Source organism: Schistocerca cancellata, chromosome 10, assembly GCF_023864275.1.
Source record: "Schistocerca cancellata isolate TAMUIC-IGC-003103 chromosome 10, iqSchCanc2.1, whole genome shotgun sequence".
NCBI lineage: Eukaryota > Metazoa > Arthropoda > Insecta > Orthoptera > Acrididae > Schistocerca > Schistocerca cancellata.
Window position 1 is genome coordinate 85,946,230 of NC_064635.1, and position 14,630 is coordinate 85,960,859.

At 42.4% G+C, this 14,630-nt stretch overlaps 1 protein-coding gene across 1 annotated transcript in view; it reads right to left on the reverse strand.

Annotated features, from left to right (window-relative positions):
* The window catches only part of LOC126106562 (serine/threonine-protein phosphatase 6 regulatory ankyrin repeat subunit B-like), a 31,988-nt gene extending 18,335 nt beyond the window's left edge, over positions 1-13,653 (reverse strand). The window contains exon 1 of the mRNA XM_049912905.1: positions 13,521-13,653. The gene's annotated coding sequence lies outside the window, so the exon portion shown is untranslated. The remainder of the gene's footprint in view (positions 1-13,520) is intronic.
* Positions 13,654-14,630: the final 977 nt, after the last annotated feature.

Consider the following 14,630-nt stretch of genomic DNA (forward strand, 5'->3'; position numbering starts at 1 on the left):
ATTCATATGCGGTAGACCCTGTGTGCCGATTATTAGCGCCAAGAAACATGAACGCATCGTTCGTAGTGTAATGTGTTTTTGTTCTCCTTTAAAGTTGTTGTGGTGGTGTGTGTTATCGTCTACCCGTCGGGTAGACCTCCCGGTGTAAGTCTTCCGAGTTTATGCCACTGCGGCGACTTGGCGCGTCGTTGGGGATGAAATTATGATGATAAGGAAAACAAATGGCTCTGGGCACTATGGGACTTAACTATTGAGGTCATCAGTCCCCGAGAACTTAGAACTACTTAAACCTAACTAACCTAAGGACATCACACACATCCATGCCCGAGGCAGGATTCGAACCTGCGACCGTAGCGGTCGCGCGGTTCCAGACTGTAGCGCCGAGAACTGCTCGGCCACCCCGGCCGGCAAAAGGACAACACAACACCCAGTCCCTGAGTGGAGAAAACCTCCGACCCAGCCGGGAATCGAACCCGGGTCGTCAGGTACGACATTCCGTCGCGCTGACCACTCAGCTACCAGGGGCGGACAACATTACAAATAAATATTGAAATGCTGTCGCACTAATTCAGTAAGTGACATTAAAATGTATGCACCAAATAATTAATATATCACACCACAACCTCTTCCCATAACAACAATGGTGTCGTAAATATTGTTATTTAATGTCACTAACAAATTACTCTGAGAAAAATTGATGTTCTGCACCGGCCACAAAAATTATTTCATTTACACAGTCTAAGGTTGTTCTATTGAATTTTATTTTCACTGTCAGAATAGAAAAATAATAAATTCCTGTGGGTTCTTGTCCTCGGAGTTCAAATATTGTAATATCAATCGAAAGAATTAATGTCTGATTATTTCTGCAGTTTGAAATTTCCGCTCCATGCGCTCACGTAATGGCGGCAGACAATGCACAGTCTGGACTGCTGGAGACGTGAAACTTAAAACATTCATTCTTTGTTATTTATTTACAAATTAAAGTTCGTACACTAAAATTCCATTTAGTAAATTTTACGTTATATTTTTCTTTTGATCATTTATGACTACTTCCTACAATTTTTGAAAGAACAGACCTCAGCTTATCTTCCATTTCATCCGCTTCACACACGACAGAGAACAATGGAAGAAAGGAAGTTTCACAGACAATACAATGCCAACACATTCCTTTAGTGGTATTATATGATTATTCTTTGTAGAAAACTGGCTATAAAAATAATAAAACATATTGTTGTTTGAAATTATTTACATTTCATAATATAATAATAAGTCACAATATCTACATCTACATTTATACTCCGCAAGCCACCCATCGGTGTGTGGCGGAGGGCACTTTACGTGCCACTTATGTTAAGGGTCAGTTGCCACTCCCTGCACCAAGTGCCTATCTGATGCGGATCTTCCTGCATTTCGCTGCAATTTTCTAATGCTGCAACTTCTCTATATACTACAGCATCATCCGCGAAAAGCCGCATGGAATATAATAATAAGTCTTTTCTCAGTTTTCACATATAGGCTTAAAAGTCATTTCTGGAAAAATATTCATCACTTCATAAATCTCGAGCACTGTCGCATACACTGGTGACACAAAATATTGGCGTTGACATTACAGTAGACTACGTTCGTTAACTCCTATTTTCTTCTGTTGCTTCCAGTGTAAGCGCTTGTTTTCAGATTCAACCGAATGTTAGAGAACACTGACGAATTATCTACGAATGCTTATTCAATGTGTCCACTCCAGTTCGCTCCGGTGTAAACCAGAATTAACATAAATGGTACGGTCATTTTTCCTTGCATGTTACTAGATTTGTCCAGAGCCCAAACTGATCTTCCCCGTGGTAGGCTTCTACTAATCCTTCCATTCCTCTGTCTATAATTCAAGTTAGTAGTTTACAATGTTAACGAGTAGTTATAATTAAAGCGCAGCTATTGACGGTGGCCCAGTGTGGTCTGTAATTACCGTATGACAGCGAAACTTGGTAGATATGGTAATATATTAACGCAGGAGCGATTCATGCTGAAAAAGAAATAGTTCCAGTTATGGCCACCAGGTGCAAATCTGCCGCTGTACACTGTGTTTATGACGGTATGATACCGATGCTGTCATTTGACAAGCCATAATCTGAGTGAACAGAATGACTATCGAGGAGAGAGACCATAGGCTGTTAGTGAAACTGTTATATGTGAACGGCAACAATTATAGTGCGTCACTGAGAAAGTATCGCCAACGTAAACGTCTGAGGAGAGGCACAATGTCTTTAAACGGTTTAAAGAAGGCGATAGTGAAATTCGAAAAAACTGTTGACCTCGGTGTGGCACCCGGAAGATGAAGGGGACCTAGCCCGGTGGAAGTTCTTGACGAGGTTGCTGTTGCTGTAAGTGATCACGCAGTGTGTGCCGTGGGTAGAGCTCAGTGTCACAAGAATTGTCCATACCATGATCAACAGTACTAAAAGTTTCGCAGTCTAGTTGACACTGGTATCCGTGCAAGATCCAGATAGTGGAGCAACTGAAACCTCATAATCCGCAGCAACGTTCTGAATTTGCTCTTCTGTTCCTGCCACCTATCGATGTTGATGACGTGGCCACACAATATTCCATGGAGTGACAAGACACATTTTACAATACAGGTGCCGCGAGTACACAGAACTGCCGAACTTGGGGTTCTATGAAACGAAGTGTTGTGGACGAAGAGCCATTGCACTCGTCGTATGTGACTGTGAGGTATAGATTCACAAGCACCTTTATTCTGGGTCCGTTCTTCTATGAAGAGAATACACCCCGAGGACATGTCAGGTGCACTGTGTCTGCACGTTATCGAGACCTCCCTCCTTATACAGCTTGTGATTCCTGCTTTGGGAGAGCGCAGTGGGCAACACCCCAGGTGGTTCGCCTAGGGAAAGTTCTGCCACCTTCCACGAACCTGTTATCTCCAGAGGTTTTCCAGATACATGGCCTGCAAGACCACCAGATCTGAATCCAAGTGACTTTGGGGTATCTAAAAGAACGTGTTCAGCAGGGACACTTTGAAATAAAACAACCCTTTTTGTTTTTACATACCTATTATGAAAGTTCTGTAATTCCAATGATATCTAATAAGTGATTTCGGTAATACACTACTGGCCATTAAAATTGCTACACCAAGGAGAAATGCAGATGATAAACGGGTATTCATTGGACAAATATATTATACTAGAACTGACATGTGATTACATTTTCACGCAATTTGGGTGCATAGATCCTGAGAAATCAGTACCCAGAACAACCACCTCTGGCAGCAATAACAGCCTTGATACGCCTAGGCATTGAGTCAAACAGAGCTTGGATGGCGTGTACAGGTACAGCTGCCCATCAGCTTAAACAAGATACCACAGTTCTTCAAGAGTAGTGACCCGCGTATTGTGACGAGCCAGTTGCTCGGCCACCATTGGCCAGACGTTTTTAATTGGTGAGAGATCTGGAGAATGTGCTGGCCAGGGCAGCAGTCGAACATTTTCCGTATCCTTTCTGTATACGGAAAGGCCCGTACAGGACCTGCAACATGCACTCATGCATTATCCTGCTGAAATGTAGGGTTTAGCGGGGATCCAATGAAGGGTCCCACGGGTCGTAACACATCTGAAATGTAACGTCCGCTGTTCAAAGTGCCGTCAATGCGACGTCAGTGGCACCCCATACCATCACGCCGGGTGATACCCCAGTATGGCCAAGAGGAAGACACGTTTCCAATCTGCGTTCACCGCCATGTCGCCAAACACGGATGCGACCATCATGATACTGTAAACAGAACCTGGATTCATCCGAAAAAATGTTTTGCCATTCGTGCACCCAGGTTCGTCGTCGAGTACACCATCGCAGGCGCTCCTGTCTGTGATGCAGCATCAAGGGTAACCGCAGCATGGTCTCCGAGCTGATAGTCCATGCTGCTGCAAATGTCATCGAACTGTTCGTGCAGATGTTTGTTTTCTTGCAAACGTCCCCATCTGTTGACGCAGGTATCGAGACGTGGCTGCACGATCCGATACAGCCATGCAGATAAGATGCCTGTCGTCTCGACTGCTAGTGATACGAGGCCGTTAGGATCTAGCCCGGCGTTCCGTATTACCCTCCTGAACCCACCGATTCCATATTCTTCTAACAGTCATTGGATCTCGACCAACGCGATAAACCTTTATCAAAGTCGGAAACGTGATGGTACGCATTTCTCGTCCTTACACGCGGCATCACAACAACGTTTCACTAGGCAACGCCGGTCAACTGCTGTTTGCGTATGAGAAATCGGTTGAAAACTTTCCTCACGTCAGCACGTTGTAGATGTCGCCACCGGCGCCAACTTTGTGTGAATGCTCTGAAACGCTAATCATTTGCATATCTCAGCATCTTCTTCCTGTCGCGTCTGCAGCACGTCATCTTCGTGGCGTAGCAATTTTAATGGCCAGTAGCGTACATTAAATCTCATAAAATTTATTATTCCATTTGGTTACTAGTAGGTCATGCTTGTCCAATATATGTTCGTAATATTTTGCATTTACAAATGAAGCCATAATTAAGAAAGTTTAGGTTAGCGTTGTTCTCTTTCAGTATTTTATATAATATGATGTTTTTTACTATGTAAAAGTCTTTTCTATTGTATTTGCCAGTTTCAGCATAAAATATGCAAGGTTTTGTGAATAGTTACTCATAAAAATGTTAAACTTTTAATTGTTAATTTAATAAATTTACACTGTAATTTTGTTGATTGTTAACAAACGCATAAATAGGAGGAGCACAAGACTCAAGAGTGGACAGTTGGAGACAGTTTTGAGACACAACCACTGTGTCACACATCAGTGCAATAATGTAATTGTTGTAATACGGTATTGTGAATATGTAGCCTGTTGTGTGGAGTGGGCTCCTACTAAGAAGAAATGGTGCGTCTTGTCATAAATAAACCACGATAAAAACGACTTGGTACCTGGATTATTTCATGGAATCCACATAACTAGATCCAGTTAGCAGATGAAATGGACCGAGGCAACGACTACTTCAGCAGCAGCAGCAGCAGCAGCAGGTAGCAGATTACTGCGAGTTACGATTCCGTAGAAATGTTGGAACACGTGAGGCAATACTGACCCTACGACTTATAAAAAATAGATTAAGGGAAGGCGAACTTCTGTTCTAGCATTTGTAGACTTAGAGAAAGCTTTTGACAATATTGACTGGAATACTCTCTTTCAAATTCTGAAGCTGTCAGGGGTAAAATACAGGGAGCGAAAGGCTATTTACAATTTGTACAGAAACCAGATGGCAGTTATGAGATCCGAGGGGCATGAAAGGGAAGTAGCGGTTGGGAAGGGAGTGAGACAGGGTTGTAACCTATCCTCGATGTTATTCAATCTGTATGTTGAGCAAGCAGTAAAGGAAACAAAAGAAAAATTCGGAGTAGGAATTAAAATCCATGGAGAAGAAATAAAAACTTTGAGGTTCGCCGATATCGTAATTCTGTCAGAGACAGCAAAGGACCTGGAGGAGCAGTTGAACGGAATGGACAGTGTCTTGAAAGGAGGATGTAAGATGAACATCAACAAAAGCAAAACGAGGATAATGGAATGTAGTCGAATTAAATCAGGTGATGCTACAGGAATTAGATTAGGAAATGAGACGCTTAAAGTAGTAAATGAGTTTTGCTATTTGGGGAGCAAAATAACTGATGATGGTCGAAGTGAAGAGGATATAAAATGTAGACTGGCAATGGCAAAGAAAGCGTTTCTGAAGAAGAGAAATTTGTTAACATCGAGTATAAATTAAAGTGTCAGGAACTCGTTTCTGAAAGTATTTGCATGGAGTGTAACCATGTAGGGAAGTGAAACGTGGACGATAAATAGTTTAGATAAGAAGAGAATAGAAGCTTCCGAAATGTGGTGCTACAGAAGAATGCTGAAGATTCGATCGGTAGATCACATAACCAATGAGAAGGTATTGAATAGAATTGGAGAGAAGAGAAATTTGTGGCATAACTTGACTAGAAGGAGGGATCACTTGGTAGGGCATATTCTGAGGCATCAAGGGATCACCAATTTAGTGTTGGAGGGCAGCGTGGAGGTTAAAAATTGTAGAGAGAGACCAAGAGATGAATACACTAAACAGATTTAGAAGGATGTAGGTTGCAGTAGGTACTGGGAGATGAAGAACGTTGCACAGGATAGAGTAGCATGGAGAGCTGCATCAAACCAGTCTCTGGACTGAAGACCACAACAACAACAATAACACAGAACTAAGATACATATAAGAAATCAACTGAACTATATAAGTGTCACTGCAGAACTAATTACTAAAGTGTAATGTTTTGGAAACTGTTCTAGCAGTAAACATTTGCATTTGTCTCAAAGTAATTCTTTGAGTGGTGGAGGCCAATGTGATCAGTAAGAAACACCCCCATGATGACACGTTTTTTTATGTCTATGGAACACAATAATAACAACAAATTTAAGAGATTTTTTGTTTAAATCAAATAATCTCTTTGCGATGTTGAAAATTTTCGCCCCCAAAAAATTTCACTGTCTTCCCCACGTAACGTAGCAATAGTAGTTTCGTTGCAACTTTCGATCTATACTTCACCTGAAGCCCAGTTTACAAGAACACGTTGCTCACATTCCATCGGAGCCGCTGCGAACAACTGTTGATAACGTCGTTCTACGGATGCAGCATCACGTCGTGCTCATTTTGAACAAACTGCGTAAGCGGCTGTTAAAAATACAATCAACATTATGGCTTTCTCACTTGTTTGACCTTTTCTCCCCACATCCCACTGCTAATCCGTCACGTACGGAAACTTTTCTAAACGTCTGCTTGCATTCACATCGCTAAAGTTGCACCTGTTGCTCAAAATTGGAACTACTTTTTTTCTACCGTAAGTCTGTTCCGCATTAACACATTACGATAACTGCGGCCTACACTTCACATTTGTGAGCCTTTTTTTATTCAAAATGTTGTAGGCTTACTTGCGTTTCTTAATATGATTACTGTACATGAACAGAGAACCGTACGTTATATAAAAAGTGTAATTTAACTGAATGATTTTCACATATTTATTACTTTGAATGTGAATAATATGCGTTGTTTTATTGTTTGGTTAGTGTTTATAAAGCAGATGTTACGCCATTTCGAAATAGGAGAGTCAGCTAGAAACGAAGCTTCATTTTCGGATATCTTAAGCTTCATGCTATTGCTTGCCAAAAAGATTTCGACACTCTTGAAAGTGTTTCATGAAGTGGTATGTTGTGTTTCAGTACCTGTGCCGAGCCCGAATCTCGCCCGACACAGAGCGGAATGAAACATCACTGTTTCGATACAATTAGTCCGTTCTAAGCAATGGTGGACTGAAACAGCCTTATTTTGAAACAACGACACAGTTTCTGTGTCTCGGTCGAAATCGAATCTGGTCCGGTCATCCGAGACAGGGACGGAATGAAACACCACTGTTTCGAAACAGTGAACCACAGCCGTTCCGAAACACTGAAACAGTTCCACGTATCGATACACTGTATCGAAACATAGAAACAGTGGCCAAGTCTAATCTGCAGGTTTTGAGAAACGTAATTAGTCCATCTAACACACAAAAAAAAAAAAAAACTTTCGGTAACCGAAGAAATTTTGCAGAAATTGAGCAGTTCTTCAAATCACATGTAAAACTTTAATACCACGCTCTCACTTTTCTTAAACGGAATATGTTACACTGGTGTAAAGGAGTCTGTGATGTTAAGTTCTTTTTGAGTTGTGTTTCATCGCCCTACACTTAATGCGATGAGTGAAGAAGCACCAGAAATTAATCTTTTCTAGCGTAAGTCTGTTCCGCATTAACACATTACGATAACTGCGGCCCACACGACATTTGTGAGTCGGCATAATGCAAATATTGTCAACCAGTAAACATGCAAATTGATCAGTTGTTTAGCGGCATCTCGTGATATAAATTCTTTGTACACTGCCGTTACAACACTTTTTCACGGATATGAACACACCAGTAAGATCAGAGTTTTCTCATACAGACGGGAGTGAGTTATATCGCCATTAAAAACACAGTCAACGTGTGTCGCACAAAGTACAGCAGAGGTGGAAGGTCAACACAGTTACGTATACATAGCAAAAACTGCAAAACAACGGCACAGTTACACTAACGAGTCGCTCTGGCGCGCGTATAAATAGAGCACTGATAAAGCTCTCCGGCCAGCCAGCGAGCAAGTTGGGACCTGAAGCGGCAGCAGGCTGACGCAACGACGCGATATCGCACACCGATGACGTCATTATAACGGCTGTTATATGAGCCTCCAGAAAGGACTATTGAATGACGTCGAACACGACACGAAAAAAAAATGGGAAAATAAAAACCGAGAAATTAACGAGACATGCACGCGAACAGGTGGCGTACTTGCTTGTTATGGAAGCTTACAGGCGTATTAACGATATCAAAATACACTCCTGGAAATGGAAAAAAGAACACATTGACACCGGTGTGTCAGACCCACCATACTTGCTCCGGACACTGCGAGAGGGCTGTACAAGCAATGATTACACGCACGGCACAGCGGACACACCAGGAACCGCGGTGTTGGACGTCGAATGGCGCTAGCTGCGCGGCATTTGTGCACCGCCGCCAAGACCGTAGGATCCTACGCAGTGCCGTAGGGGACCGCACCGCCACTTCCCAGCAAATTAGGGACACTGTTGCTCCTGGGGTATCGGCGAGGACCATTCGCAACCGTCTCCATGAAGCTGGGCTACGTCTTCCGCTCACGCCCCAACATCGTGCAGCCCGCCTCCAGTGGTGTCGCGACAGGCGTGAATGGAGGGACGAATGGAGACGTGTCGTCTTCAGCGATGAGAGTCGCTTCTGCCTTGGTGCCAATGATGGTCGTATGCGTGTTTGGCGCCGTGCAGGTGAGCGCCACAATCAGCACTGCATACGACCTAGGCACACAGGGCCAACACCCGGCATCATGGTGTGGGGAGCGATCTCCTACACTGGCCGTACACCACTGGTGATCGTCGAGGGGACACTGAATAGTGCACGGTACATCCAAACCGTCATCGAACCCATCGTTCTACCATTCCTAGACCGGCAAGGGAACTTGCTGTTCCAACAGGACAATGCACGTCCGCATGTATCCCGTGCCACACAACGTGGTCTAGAAGGTGTAAGTCAACTACCCTGGCCAGCAAGATCTCCGGATCTGTTCCCCATTGAGCATGTTTGGGACTGGATGAATCGTCGTCTCACGCGGTCTGCACGTCCAGCACGAACGCTGGTCCAACTGAGGCGCCAGGTGGAAATGGCATGGCAAGCCGTTCCACAGGACTACATCCAGCATCTCTACGATCGTCTCCATGGGAGAATAGCAGCCTGCATTGCTGCGAAAGGTGGATATACACTGTACTAGTGCCGACATTGTGCATGCTCTGTTGCCTGTGTCTATGTGCCTGTGGTTCTGTCAGTGTGATCATGTGATGTATCTGACCCCAGGAATGTGTCAATAAAGTTTCCCCTTCCTGGGACAATGAATTCACGGTGTTCTTATTTCAATTTCCAGGAGTGTATTTGACTACAGTGCGAAAAGAGGTTTTCATCAGGGACGTCAGTGTAAGTATGGAATGCATACTGCATATGAAAGACTTTGAAAAATCTTCGAAAGGTTTTGTCTAAAAGTACGAAATAAAATAGATCAGAGAAACTTCCAACGCGCCATTCCGTGATGCTCGAAGTCATGCACTGCAGCTGAGATTCTCGTACATTAATGACGTAAAGAGCCCACTCAGAGAAATTCCACCAGACAAAAATCCTCTAGTACTCTTTAAAATTCTGTTAAACAAACAACTTTAAATTCTTAATTGAAACCATATTTACTGTACACGACTTCGAGCAATGAAACGGCACGTCAAATCTTTCTATAATCTGTTTTATTTCTCCCCTTAGACATCGTTTCACAAAACGTTTGCCGGCCGGGGTGGCGCTACAGTCTGGAACCGCACGACCGATACGGTCGCAGGTTCGAATCCTGCCTCAGGCATGGATGTGTGTGATGTCCTTAGGTTAGTTAGGTTTAAGTAGTTCTAAGTTCTGGGAGACTCCTGACCTCAAAAGGTAAGTCCCATAGTGCTCAGAGTCATTGAACCATTTGAATAAAACGTTTGACTGTTTTCTGAACATATTTTATTTTCAAGCCTTTTTCAGAAAGCATGAAATATAGTTTGTTAAATACCGATCGGCTTTCTGTTACCATTAACACCGTGCAGATCAAGAGAAAACAGAACAGTTCCAATTTATGCTGTGAGTTGATACTATTTGATACTTCATTCACATAGCTAGCAGCAGCTATTCGCGAAATATTTCACTTTCTCCTCAAATCAACAATTTTTCTGTCTTTGCCCGATTAGTTTCAATTTCTTTGTTTTTCTCAATTCAATCAGAATCAGAGGTATCAATTTGATACCTCTTTTGTCCATTTCCCACTCTTCGTTTGCCTGTGAAAATTCGGACAATAATTCACTGTGTAACACCTAGGGAGTCCCCCGTTCAAACATCTGACCACAAACGGTTGTCATAATACTATCGCTCGCTCTGTAAGTCACGACTAAACTCACCTCTCAGCCTGGCCCAGGCATCAGGCTGCGCTACAGAACATCACTTAAAAAAATATTGATGGTCATCTCATTTGTCTGTGAAGGGAACATTAGCACAGCATTTCTTTTGTAAACACATATTCAAAAAATGGTTCAAATGGCTCTAAGCACTATAGGATTTAACATCTGAGGTTATCAGTCCCCTAGACTTAGAACTACTTGAACGTAACTGACCTAACGACATCACAACCCATCCATGCCCGAGGCAGGATTCGAACCTGCGACCGTAGCAGCCGCGCGGTTCCGGACTGAAGCGCCCAGAACCACTCGGCCACAGCGGCCGGCGTTAACACATGTTATGAATTGTTTTCCTGACATTTTCCATATCTTCAACAAGCTTTTCACTAACGGTCTACAGAACGAACATTATGCTCGTAATCCAGTTGACAATAGGTATGTGAACTATGTGTCATTTTAAATCCAGTAGTCCCTAGTTCCAGCAGATAATGTTGATACAACAGAAAAACTTTTACACTCGCCGATGTGCAACTACAGCGCAACATTCTCGCACTTTGTTTTGTGCTGGAAAGAGTGACGGATACAGAAAAATCTCAAGGAGGGGGTGCTAAGGATATCTTGAGCTACCTTTACATTTACCGTAATAAAAACTAGTTAAGTCACATGCAAAGTTTAAGAAAGTTTTATTTAAACTGATTATACACATGTATAAGACACATATGCCAGACAGAACAACGTGTCGAGATCACTAGAATCGTCGCGTCTTTTCTCGTAGGTATGTGTCAGCTATGTGCCAGACAGAAACGTATAAAATACGTTGGCGTAGACTGGCGTGCTGCATAGGAAAGCACAGCTACTCGATAACTCGATTCATTCGAGTCGACTGACGAAAGAAACGAACGGATTAGCGTGCGGGCTGACTGGCGTCGGCGGCGTGGGTGGAAATGCGGTGGCAACGAAAGGGGTGGAGGGAGGGGGCCCTGCCCCGGGCGTCCCCCACAAGCATCCGCCACTGGCCGGAAACCATAAAATTGAAGACAACTTACAATTTTCACAGAGTTTTAGAAAGTACATTTGTAATCATTTGAGGAATTAAACTAAACATTTACGATCTTCAAATTTAAACAAGTGTGTGTGTGTGCGTGAGGGAATGAAAAGGTCATGTTATCTATAGTGCCACACTGTGACTGGAAAAAAGTCATGCTACCTTCGCTCTCATTCTATCTACCGTGCCGAGTGCGGCTAGCTTATTTTGAAGTTATTAATCATCTAGACATGGAATGGTAGTAATGATGTGTCGTATACAATGGCCTACTACGTATATTTTAAAGTACACTTGAAATTATTCCACAAACACTAGGCAAACGATACTGTAGAGAGAACATTCCCAATACCGAACATTTCGCTCGCCAGCTGAAAACAAAAAACGCGATAACACTGCTGAGCACTAGCAGATGTGATGATAGAACTATTCATGTCACACAATGTGAAACATTTTTTGTATTTTTGTAATGCTTACAAACTATCACAGTGAGTTTAAGAGGCTGCGAACTCAAATGAGTAGGGTTCCATCCCCGTTTCATTCCAGGACTTGTCCCGTAACTTGCCGCTTACGTCATGTCTAGCGATGATTTCGTAACGTGAGAAATGGCAGATTGCAATGTGATTCTATTTTAAACTGTAAGTCCTCCTTCAGTTAGTGGGGTAAGTCAGTTTAGAAGTCGTAGATCGTGTATATGTATACAGGGCGTTCAAGGAGGAATGGTCAGTATTCTGGGATGTGACGGGTACGACCATTCAAAGAGGAAAAGACTCTAAAACACTATGAGCATATAGCGTTACAGCCAAAATTAAAGGAATTTTCCTTTGTTTCTTATTGAAATTATTAACGTCGTCATGAAAGCGTCAAGTACGCACGAAATAATAATTAATGAGCAAGATATTTGTTGTCTGCGGAACACCAGTGATCATTATAAACATTGTACTAGTATCTCTGTAATGAGAACGAAGAAGACAAAGATCCTCATGCATTACGGATTGTATGAAGACGAGACAGTGGCGAAATCGGCCATTGCTGTATTGTCTCGCTATTAGAGTGTTGCCGTCGAGATTGCTAAGTCATGTGAGTTGTAACAAAGAGAAAAGTTCATAACAGTAAAACAAAGATGAAATATTTAAATACGGAAGCTTTTCGTATGGTATAGGAATTAACTTTAGTTAACAAATTCAGATATATTATTTTTCAGCCATTAATTACAATAGAACATACAATCACTTTCCTTTCCTTCGAAGTCCGATCGTCTTTTTTAACTTTAAGATCGACAGAGTTAACGCAATATTATGCAGTCAGAGAACTGAACCAACGAACTGTTTCCAGGTACACTGTGGGCCGCTGCTATTTTGAAAATAATAGTAAAGTAAGCCTTGAGATTATCTGTAATTCTACATTTTTATTAATGGTAAAATTTTACAGCTAAGTTAAAGATAAATTTTGCCTGTAGTTCTTGTGTTGGTCGTTTCCGCAACACAAGTGAATAACACGAAATAACATTTTACGTACCAATTGATAATTTAATTTATTAAATCACGAACAAATAAAGAAATTGAAACCTCAGTTTGTGCATGGCGACGGTAAATGCACTTGCTCGTTTTTCCCTGCTGTGAAGCACATATCTTGAGGTAGAAAATCGGTTGAGACCTGTGTGAAGAAACCATCCTAGCATCCATGTTAAGCGGCTAAGCGAATCCGCTGTGAAGTTAACCTTGTATGGTAGTTTCAGGGGGCACTTCCTCCTAATGTCCGGTGCTCTTGTGTACGTAAGTAACCACAGCATCGCTCTTTTCTCGGTTCCTCTCAACAAACCAACGGCCAGCTGACATTTACAAACACAAAACATAAGACCTACCTGCTTTACGACTGAATTAAGAACGTGATCCGTGGAGTAGGAGTCAGACCTTCACGCACTCGCCGACAGCTGGTCGCAGAGTGATACATTTTCGCGCCACAGTTTGACTCAAGGCCGATCGGGTGTGACGCGAAGTCCCTTACGCAGTGTTGCCAACCGAGAAACCAACGTTTAGCTGTCGACACATTGCGAGTAATGAGGACGCGTATTGTGTGAGACAGTTGCAGGCTCTTACCTTCCTTTAGTATCACTGGCACACGCCTTATCTGCTGGATCTGCACTTCTGCACGCTTGGAGAAACGTAATTAGTCCATCTAACACTAAAAAAAAAAGAAAAAAAATTAAAACCCTCTCGGTAACCGAAGAAATTTTGCAGAAATCGAACAGTTTTCAAATCTCACGTAAAACTTTAATACCACGCTCTCACTTTTCTTAAACGGAATATGTTGCACTGGTGTAAAGGAGTCTGTGATGTTAAGTTCATTTTTGAGTTGTGTTTCATCGCCCTACACTTAATGCGGTGAGTGAAGAAGCACCAGAAATTGATCTTCGAATTTTGCCTACCGCATTCAGCTTACACATTAGTTCACACTTGCAAAAGACCGTCTTTAACATTTCACCTTGGATAGTTCTGTGGCAAAATGTACAGATTCTGCAGCAGCTTCGAGAATTAATTTCTGAAAGCGACCGATAACCTACATAAACGTAACATGAAACACCAATAACCCTTCAAACATCAGCTGAAATGTAATGGATAGTTAAGTGGCTAATAATCTTATGACACGATTCAGCCGACGTTACTGAGAGTTTTAATCATACCGGTAAACAAACTGAAGGTTTCCACCTGCTCACTTATTTAACTGTACCCCCATGTGGCGAATTCGGTAGTAAAAATAACTGACAGTTATAAATAGTTGTTAAAAGTAACTCATAAAAAAAACCGTAACCGTTATAACTGATATTTCGAAATAATCATTTGTCCCACCTCTAGTGCGGCAGTTGTCATAGATACGACTAAGAGAGAGAGAGACTAGGGAAACAGGTCTCCATATGCTGGGTCCATATGCGAAAATTTTCGCCTTAACCAAGACCATTTATTTTTTTCTGTTA